General features: G+C 66.3%; 1 long non-coding RNA gene across 1 annotated transcript; it reads right to left on the reverse strand.

Annotated features, from left to right (window-relative positions):
- Window positions 1-4,829: 4,829 nt before the first annotated feature.
- On the reverse strand, window positions 4,830-9,327 carry LOC116833639 (uncharacterized). Its single transcript, XR_012656901.1, has 3 exons — window positions 9,202-9,327; window positions 4,990-5,130; window positions 4,830-4,893 (listed from the first exon to the last, which is right to left on the reverse strand). It is a non-coding gene; the product is annotated as an uncharacterized LOC116833639 (long non-coding RNA).
- Window positions 9,328-9,444: the final 117 nt, after the last annotated feature.

Consider the following 9,444-nt stretch of genomic DNA (forward strand, 5'->3'; position numbering starts at 1 on the left):
CACTGCTCAGCCCCCCCAGTGCCCCCCACTGCAACCACAGCCCGCCGGGGGCCCCTCCCTCCTGTCCCCCACCAGTGCTCAGCCCCCCCACTGCAACCACAGTCCCCTGGGGGCCCCTCCCTCCTGTCCCCCACGACCGCCTAGCCCCCTGTACCCCTCCCCTGACCCTCTCACCGTCTCGAAGTACAGGATGAGTCTCTGGCCCTGGACTTCATAGTGGCTGATGTAGCGATCGGACAGGTCCTTCAGCTGGGGGGATGGGGGGGTTACACATGCCTGACATGGCTCCCAGACACCCCCGGCCCCTACCCCACCCAGACACAGCCCACAGCCCCCTCCCCCACCCAGACACGGCCACCCAAAGACCCTCTCTCCCACCCCAGGCAGAGGGGCAGGGCGCCCACTATAGGGGGAGATGGCACATGCATGTCTGAAGGTGGCAGCAGGCAGGAGGGAGGGGGGCCGAGGTGGGGGGATCGAGGGCCCCTGACCTTGTCGAGGTCGTCCATGTGGGGCTGGAAGCCGCTCAGCAGGGTGATGTCAGCAATGGCCATGCCGGAGAGACGGGAGCCCGGCTGCCTCCTGCGGAGGAGGGGACACTGTGAGAATGGGGCACACCGGGAAGTCCTGCCCCCCGTGTCAGGGTGATATTGCAGGAAGTCCAGCTCTTGTAGCACATGGACACACAGGAAGTCCCGCCACAAACGGAAATGAGATTAAGGCATAAAGTCCCGTCTCCACATGGATATATCAGTCCTGCCCCCATAGGAATTAAGATCTGACTAGAAGCCCCGCCCCCACAGCATGTGGACAAAAGAAAGGCCCACCCTTGTTAGAATAAGGCTAAGACAGGAAGTACCGCCCCATAGCACATGGATAATAGGAAGACCCACCCTTGTTAGAATACAGCGAAGACAGGAAGACCCACCCTTGTTAGACTGGGGCTAAAACAGGAAGACCCACCCTGTTAGAATGGGGCTAAGACAGGAAGTCCCGCCCCCATAGCACATGGACAACAGGAAGACCCACCCTTGTTAGACTGGGGCTAAGACAGGAAGACCCACCCCTGTTAGGATGGGGCTAAGACAGGAGGTCCCGCCCCCATAGCACATGGACAACAGGAAGTCCCGCCCCCCAGCAGAAGGGGCGTGGCCAGACCCTGCTGCCCCAGCTCACCAGATGCAGACGGAATAGGCCACGTCCTTGTTGCGCTTGCCAGGATCAGCCGCCTCCCTGCGGCGCCGGCGCCGGGCGTCGAACCAGTGGATGGGGTGGAGCGGAGCCTCGGCCGCGGGGGCCTCCCCGCCGTACTCGTAGTCATAGTCATCCTCCTCGTCCACTGGGGGCACAAACCACGGCTTCAGCCAGCCCCGCCACCTTTCAAAAGTGTGGCCTAAATGCTATGACATCATGGAGGAGGAGGGGCCTCACTGCAGCCCTGGAGGCTCCGCCCCCCTTGCCAATGGGGAAATTGCAGGGGGCTCTGCCCTGAAAAGGCCTAAAGAGGCTATTGCTGGAGGGGCGTGGCCCGGGTGCCCCCCCCAAGCCCTTCCCGCGCCAGCGGGGACTCACCCTCGAAGCGCACGTCCCCGCTGACCGTCACCTCCAGCCCCAGGCTCTGGCACGAGCTGTTGTGCAGCTCCGCCACGTTGTACAGCTTCAGCACCTGGGCACACGAGCCGGGAGAACCCAGGAGTTCGGGCTTCCAGCCCCACCCCCACTCCTCTAGCCACCAGCCCCCACTGCCCTCCCCGTCTCTCTCCCGAGCCAGGAGAGAACCCAGGAGTCCTGGCTCCCAGCCCCCCTCCCCTAACCCACCAGCCCCCTCCCCTCCAGAGCCGGGAGAGAACCCAGGATCCTGGCTCCCAGCTCCCCCTGCTCTAACCCATCAGCCCTACTCCCCTCCCAGAGGTGGGGAAGAACCAGGAGTCTGGCTCCAGCTCCCCCTGCTCTAACCCACCAGCCCCCACTCCCCTCCCAGAGCTGGGCAGAGAACCCAGGAGTCCTGCTCCCAGCCCCCCTGCACTAACCCACCAGCCCCACTGCCCTCCCAGAGCCAGGAGAGAACCCAGGAGTCCTGGCTCCCACCCCAGCTCCAACCCACCAGCCCCACCTCTCCTCCCAGACCCGGGAGAGATCCCAGGAGTCTGGCTCCCAGCCCCCCAAGCTCTAACCACCAGCCCCCACTTCCCCTCCCAGAGCTGGGAGAGACCAGGAGTCCGGGCTTCCAGCCCCACCCCACTCTCTAACCACCAGCCCACTGCCTCACCCGAGCCAGGAGAGAACCCAGGAAGTCCGGGCTTCCAGCCCCACCCCACTCCTCTAGCCACCAGCCCCAACTGCCCTCCCGAGCCAGGGAGGAGAACCAGGCATCCTGGCCCCAGCCCCCCCTGCTCTAACCCACAGCCCCCCTCCCCCAGAGCCGGGAGAGAACCCAGGAGTCCAGGGCCTCGCCCCCAGGCCCGTGTTACTCCACAGTCAGGGTCCCCTTTCCTTTCCCTTCCACCTTCACTTGGAGGTTGTCGCGCCAAGGAGAACTGGGGGATCAAATTACCTGGTAAAACCAGGGGAGACACTGGGGGCGTTAAACCACCTCCCAGCCGTGGCAGGAGAAATCTGGGGGGGCAGGAATGGGGCAGGGGCCTGTCCCCTCTAGGGGGCTCTGGCCCCCATCGGCCCCAGGCACGGACAGGCTGGCTCAGAGGGGCGGGGAATGGGGCAGGGACGGGCTGGCTCTGGGCAGGGGGCACCTGGTTCACTCGCCTGCAGCTCTTCCTGGATGTGGTTCTGGGAACGGGTCGAGAATCACTTTCTTGGTGCCGGATTTGCCAGGGCTGGAGAAAGTAAATCCAGCTCGTTCCCTTCAACCAGTGTAGGTGTTGATCCAGTACTGGGGAGAGGGCATCCAGTGCCACCACCGTGTCCTGAAAACAGCCGCCATGGGACCCAGGAGTCTGAATCCCAGCCCCCTGACTCTAACCCACAGCCCCCACTCCCCTCCTATAGCTGGGAAAGAACCAAGAGTCCTGGCTCCACGCCCCCCTGTCTAACCCACCAGCCCCACTCCCCTCCCAGAGCCGGGAGAACCAGGAGTCCTGGCTCCCGCCCCTCCCCAGCTCTGACCTACCAGCCCCTACTCCCCTCCCAGAGCTGGGCAAAGAACCCAGGAGTCCTGGCTCCCAGTCCCCCTGCTATACCACCAGCCCCCACTCCCTCCTGGCTGGGACCTGTGTGGATTTGAAGCCACCACCGTAGGTTCCTCTGCTCCGTCAGCCACCGGGCGACCTTCTTGGCGGTCGAGAGGTCGTTGTGCAGCACGAGGTGCAGGAGCGCGTAGGCCCGTGGTCTCGACGTGATGGCTGAAGCAGAGGTGCCCCCATCCTGCTCCGCTGCCCAAAACATCATGGTCCCTCTGGGGGGAGAGAGACCCAGTTTCTATACACCAGACTTGGGGGCTGCGGTACCCCAGCTACCGCCACTGGGGGAGCTGGGGCTGCCGTACCGCCTACCGCCGCTGGGGGAGCTGGGCTGCCGTACCGCCCACGGCCGCTGGGGGAGCTTGGGGCTGCCAGTACCGCCCACCGCCACTGGGGGGAGTGGGGCTGCAGTACGCCTCCCGCCGGGGGGAGCTGGGGCTGCGGTACGGCCCACGGCCGCTGGGGGGAGCTGGGGCTGCGGTACCGCCCACCGCCGCTGGGGGGAGCTGGGGCTGCGGTACCGCCCACGGCCGCTGGGGGAGCTGGGGCTGCAGTACCGCCTACCGCCGCTGGGGAGCGGGGCTGCAGTACCGCCAACGGCCGCTGGGGGGAAGAAGCTGGGCTGCAGTACGCCACGGCCGCTGGGGGGAGCTGGGGCTGCGCGTGCGCCCACGGCCGCTGGGGGAGCGGGGCTGCGGTGCCGCCCGCCGCCACTCGGGGGGGTCGCTGTAACACTCTGGAGGCGCAGGGGCAGGGTTCCTAAGGGTTCACTCAGACCCCAGAGGGGCAGAGTATAGGGGCTTCCTCCAGTGTGGGGGGCTGGGGGAGACAGGCTGCACTGGAGAGGCTGGTGTAGGCAGAGGCTGCAGTGCGGGGCCTGGGGGGCACAGGCTGCAGCGGGGGGGCCAGGGGCAGAGGCTGGCGCTGGGGGGCAAAGGCTGCAGCGGGGGGTCCCTGGGGGGCACAGGTTGCACCGGGGAGGCACAGGCTGCAGTGAGGGGGCAGAAGCTGCGCGGGGGGTCTGGGGGCAGAGGCTAGCACTGGGGGGCAGAGGCTGCAGGGGGGGGTCGGGGGGGCAGAGGGCACAGGCTTGCGCCTGGGGGGCAGAGGCTACAGCAGAGGGCTTGGGGGCACAGGCTGGCTGGGGGGGGCAGGGGCTGCACCGGGGGGGCAGGGGGCACAGGCTGCAGCAGGGGGGGCAACAGGCTGAACCTGGGGTCTGGGGGCACAGGCTGCACCGGGGGCACAGGCTGGCAGCGGGGGTCTGGGGGGCACAGGCCGCGCCGGGGGGCAGAGGCTGCAGCGGGGGTCTGGGGGGCACAGGCCGCGCGGGGGGCAGAAGGCTGCAGCGGGGGTCTGGGGCACAGGCTGTGCCGGGGGGCAGAGGCTGCAGCGGGGGTCTGGGGGCACAGGCCGCGCCGGGGGGGAGAGGCTGCAGCGGGGGTCTGGGGGCACAGGCCGCCGGGGGGCAGAGCTGGGCAGGAGAGGGGCGGGGGTCTGGGGGGCACAGCCTGCAGCCAGAGGACGCACCGTTGTCGCGCGCGGCGAGTCGCCGCAGCCGGCGGTCGGCTGCCCCGATGGCGCCCGCGTCGTCGGAGGCAGGGACAGGGCGTAGGCCGTGATGGCAGCCGGTAGGGGTCCCGGCCCTGCTCCGGCGCTGCCGACAGGTACCGCGTGGCCGGGACAGGCTGCTTTTCTGTGCAGGGGGGGAAGCAATGATCAGACAGACCCCCCAGCCCCCTGACTCCCCCCCACTTCCCCATCTCCCTTGTAACCCCCAGCCCCCCCGTACCACGCGTGCCCGCTGCTCCTGCTTCTCCGTCTGCAGATCGGAGTTGGCCTCTTGCCCCTCATACAGCGCCAGCGCCTGCTTCAGGGCCACCACCACGAACGCCGTGAGTGAGACGCCCCCCTGATGCCCCCCGACGCCGCCCTGGGGGGAGAGAACGGGGGTGAGCGTGCGAGGCACACGTGCGAGGGATGCCCTGCGGGTACCAGCAGATGCTGGTAGTGGTGAATTCCACAGGTGCACGGCCTGGTGCCTCAGTGGCATCACCTCCCCCCTACTACTGTGGGCCCTAGGGCTGGGGGGGCAATGGGGGCTGGGAGCCGAGTGTGCAGGAGTCAGGGCACAGATCTACGTGTGAAAACCAGAGTGTGCCAGGCAGGGAGGGGTGTGGGCCAACCCGAGTGCAGGCTGTGAGCGTGGAGCTGGGAGGGGACCACGTCTAGACACACCCGGTGAGGGTGCAAATCCGAGCATGGACAGCCGGAGGGGGTGCCAGGGGCTGGATACAATGGTGAACGTGCTGCTGGGAATGTCCCCTTCGGGGCACGGGGCGTGCGCACAAATCCACATGTGCATGGAGTGAGTGTGCAAATCTGAGCACACGAGCACTGTGGCGGGGGGAGCTGAGGGGCATGTCTGGGCGTGCAAGGTCTGAGGGAGCAAGCCTGGTGGACGTGCATGTTGAGCTCAGGGTGTGAGTGGAGCACGAGTCTGGTGCAGCTGTGAGCACGTGGCCTCCTGGGTTAGCGTACAAATGGGAGTGTAAATACTTGTGCAAATGGTGGACTGTGTGTTGGTGTGGCTCCAGCCGGGCCCTGAGCCCAGGATCTAACCTGTGTGTGCAAGAAGAGCCTGGGGGCTTTGCACACCAGGGCAGTGAGTGTGCATGGGCGAGATTGCACCTGCACGTGCCATGGGGCAACATGACCATGAGTGTGCGAGGGAGCCATGTGTGACGATGAGGTGTCTAGTCTCACCCCCTGCTCAAAGCGCGACCAGGCCCCAGACCCCTCCATGGATTGAACCCACAGCCCAAGGGGCTCCTGGCGGGGGGGGGGGTCGGGGCGAGGAGCCCCCCCGCCCTCTCCGCCCAGCCGCAGAGACCTGGGCCGTGCAGAGCCGGGAACCGAGCCGGGTGCTATGGGGACACCGGAGCTGAGGGCAGCGAACGAGTCTCGTCTGTCAGTGGGGCTGAGTCAACGACCAGGCCCGGAATCTCACCCTTTGGGGATCTCACCTTTGGGGACGCTGGGGGACTGTCAGTGGGGCTGAGTCACGACCAGCCAGGATCTCACCCTTGGGAACGCTGGGGGACCTGTCAGTGGGCTGAGCCAATGACCCCGGGATCTCCCTTTAGGGGACGCTGGGGGCTGTCAGTCGGGCTGAAGTCAATGACGCTGGGATTCCCCCTTTGGGGTGCTGGGGGGACTGTCAGTGGGTGTGAGTCATGACCAGCCCGGGATCTCACCCTTTGGGACCTGAGGGGACTGTCAGTGGGGCTGTGAGTCATGCCAGCCCGGGATCTCACCCTTTGGGGATCTCCCTTTGGGAGACATGGGGACTGCAGTGGGCTGAGCCAATGACCAGCCCGGGATCTCACCCTTTGGGGATCTCACCCTTGGGAGACATGCGGGGGACTGTCAGTGGGGCAGCAATGACCAGCCCGGGATCTCACCCTTTGGGGGGAACGCTGGGGGACTGTCAGTGGGGCTGATCAACGTCCAGCCCGGCAATCTCACCCTTGGGATCTCACCCTTTGGGACGCTGGGGATTTCAGTGGGGCTGTGAGTCAATGACCAGCCGGGATCTCACCCTTTGGGGACTCACCCTTGCGGGACGCTGGGGGACTGTCAGTGGGGCTGAGTCAATGACCAGCCCGGATCTCACCCTTTGGGGACACTGGGGGACTGTCAGTGGGGCTGAGTCAATGACCAGCCCGGGATCTCACCCTTGGGGACGCTGGGGGATGTCAGTGGGCTGAGTCAATGACCAGCCGGGATCTCACCCTTTGGGGATCTCACCCTTTGCGGGACGCTGGGGGACTGTCAGTGGCCGATCAATGACAGCCCGGGATCTCACCCCTTTGGGGGACATCTGGGGGGGGACTGTCAGTGGGGCTGAGTCAATGACCAGCCGGGATCTCACCTTTGGGGGGACGCTGGGGACTGTCAGTGGGCTGTGAGTCAATGACCAGCCTGGGATCTCACCCTTTGGGATCTCACCCTTTGGGGACCTGAGGGGACTGTCAGTGGGGCTGAGCCATGACCAGGGGATCTCACCCTTTGGGGGGATGCTGGGGGGACTGTCAGTGGGGCTGAGCCAATGACCAGCCCGGGATCTCACCCTTTGGGGATCTCACCCTTTGGGGGGATGCTGGGGGGACTGTCAGTGGGGCTGAGCCAATGACCAGCCCGGGATCTCACCCTTTGGGGATCTCACCCTTTGGGGGGATGCTGGGGGGACTGTCAGTGGGGCTGAGCCAATGACCAGCCCGGGATCTCACCCTTTGGGGATCTCACCCTTTGGGGGGATGCTGGGGGGACTGTCAGTGGGGCTGAGCCAATGACCAGCCCGGGATCTCACCCTTTGGGGATCTCACCCTTTGGGGGGACGCTGGGGGGACTGTCAGTGGGGCTGTGAGTCAATGACCAGCCCGGGATCTCACCCTTTGGGGATCTCACCCTTTGGGGGGACACTGGGGGGACTGTCAGTGGCTGCAGGGCCCTTTGCAGGCTGGGCCCTGGAGCCGAGCTGCTAATGGCCCAGTGCCCCTGGGCTAATGGCCAGGCTGGTGGCACAAGCAGAGTTGGGCCGAGACGCTGCTGGAAACGTCGAACCCCCGGGCCACGATCCCGCTGCACCTCAGCTCTGCTCCGGGGGCAAGGGGGGGACCAGCCGCCAGGCCTGAGCGCCCCAGTCCAGTCACTGAGTATCCTCAGCTGCTCCCCCGGGCAGCACTGTCACAGTGCAACATGCCGGGCCCCCGTGCACTGTGAATGTGCAGGGACACCTGGCTGACTCCGTGGCAAGTGTGGGAGGGCAGTTGTGCAATGCACCAGCTAGTGTGAAAGGGGGATAGTGCACGGAGGAGCATGGCTAAATGTGCAACATCTCAGTGAGTGTGTGAAGGCAGTTGTGCCACATCTGTAAGTGAGTGTGTAATGTGTGTGTGTGATGTGGAGTGACGATGCAAGTGTGCACAAGAATGTGCAAGGCAATGGCAAGTGTGCAAAGCAGCAGGCTGTGAAGATGAGGGTGCAGATGAAAGTGAGCACGCAAAATTGGGGATCAGGTGTGCAAGGCGCAGGTGTGAATGTGAGGGTGAGGCAGTAGTGTGTGTGCACGTGTTTGTGCAAGGTCATTGTGAGGGGAGTGTGCAGGCAGCAGCAAGCGCACGAGGGGAGTGTGCAGGCAGCAGCGAGCACGTGAGGGGAGTGTGCAGGCAGCAGCGAGCGTGTGATGGGGAGTGTGCAGGAAGCAGCGAGCGCGCGAGTGGAGTGTGCAGGAAGCAGCGAGCGCGCGAGGGGTGTGTGCAGGAAGCAGCGAGCGCGCGATGGGGAGTGTGCAGGCAGCAGCGAGCGCGCGAGGGGAGTGTGCAGGCAGCAGCGAGCGTGTGATGGGGAGTGTGCAGGAAGCAGCGAGCACACGAGGGGAGTGTGCAGGAAGCAGCGAGCGCGCGAGGGGTGTGCAGACAGCAGCGAGCATGTGATGGGGAGTGTGCAGGAAGCAGCGAGCGCGCGAGGGGGAGTGTGCAGGCAGCAGCGAGCGCGCGATGGGGAGTGTGCAGGCAGCAGCGCGCGCGCGAGGGGAGTGTGCAGGCAGCAGCGAGGGGAGTGTGCAAGCAGCAGCGCACGTGCGATGGGGAGTGTGCAGGCAGCAGCAAGCGTGCGATGGGGAGCGTGCAGGCAGCAGCGAGCGCGCGAGGGGGAGTGTGCAGGCAGCAGCATGCGAGGGGAGCGCGCGAGGGGAGTGGGCAGGCAGCAGCGAGCACACGATGGGGAGTATGCAGGCAGCAGCGTGCGAGGGGAGCGTGCAAGCAGCAGCGAGCGCGCGAGGGGAGTGTGCAGGAAGCAGCGCACGTGCGATGGGGAGTGTGCAGGCAGCAGCGAGCGCGCGAGGGGGAGTGTGCAGGCAGCAGCGTGCGAGGGGAGCGCGCGAGGGGAGTGTGCAGGCAGCAGCGAGCGTGCGAGGGCGTCGGGCTACGTGCAACGTCACCTGCATGTCCCGGTGGATGACAGGCTGTGGGTCGCGGAAGGAGCCGTCGGCCTGTTGGTTTCCCAGCAGCCACGTGACCGACTCCCGAATCCCGGCAGCGTCCACGTTCTGGTACTGCCGGCTGAGCGCCAGCACCTTCACCACGAACGCCGTCAGCCTGGGGGGGGCCGGGGTCAGGGGGGCAGCCTCACCCCAGAGCCCCCACCCGGCTCTCGGCCCTTCCCTGGGGAGCGGATCCCCCCC

This window comes from Chelonoidis abingdonii, chromosome 12 (assembly GCF_003597395.2).
Source record: "Chelonoidis abingdonii isolate Lonesome George chromosome 12, CheloAbing_2.0, whole genome shotgun sequence".
NCBI classification, from domain to species: Eukaryota; Metazoa; Chordata; order Testudines; family Testudinidae; genus Chelonoidis; species Chelonoidis abingdonii.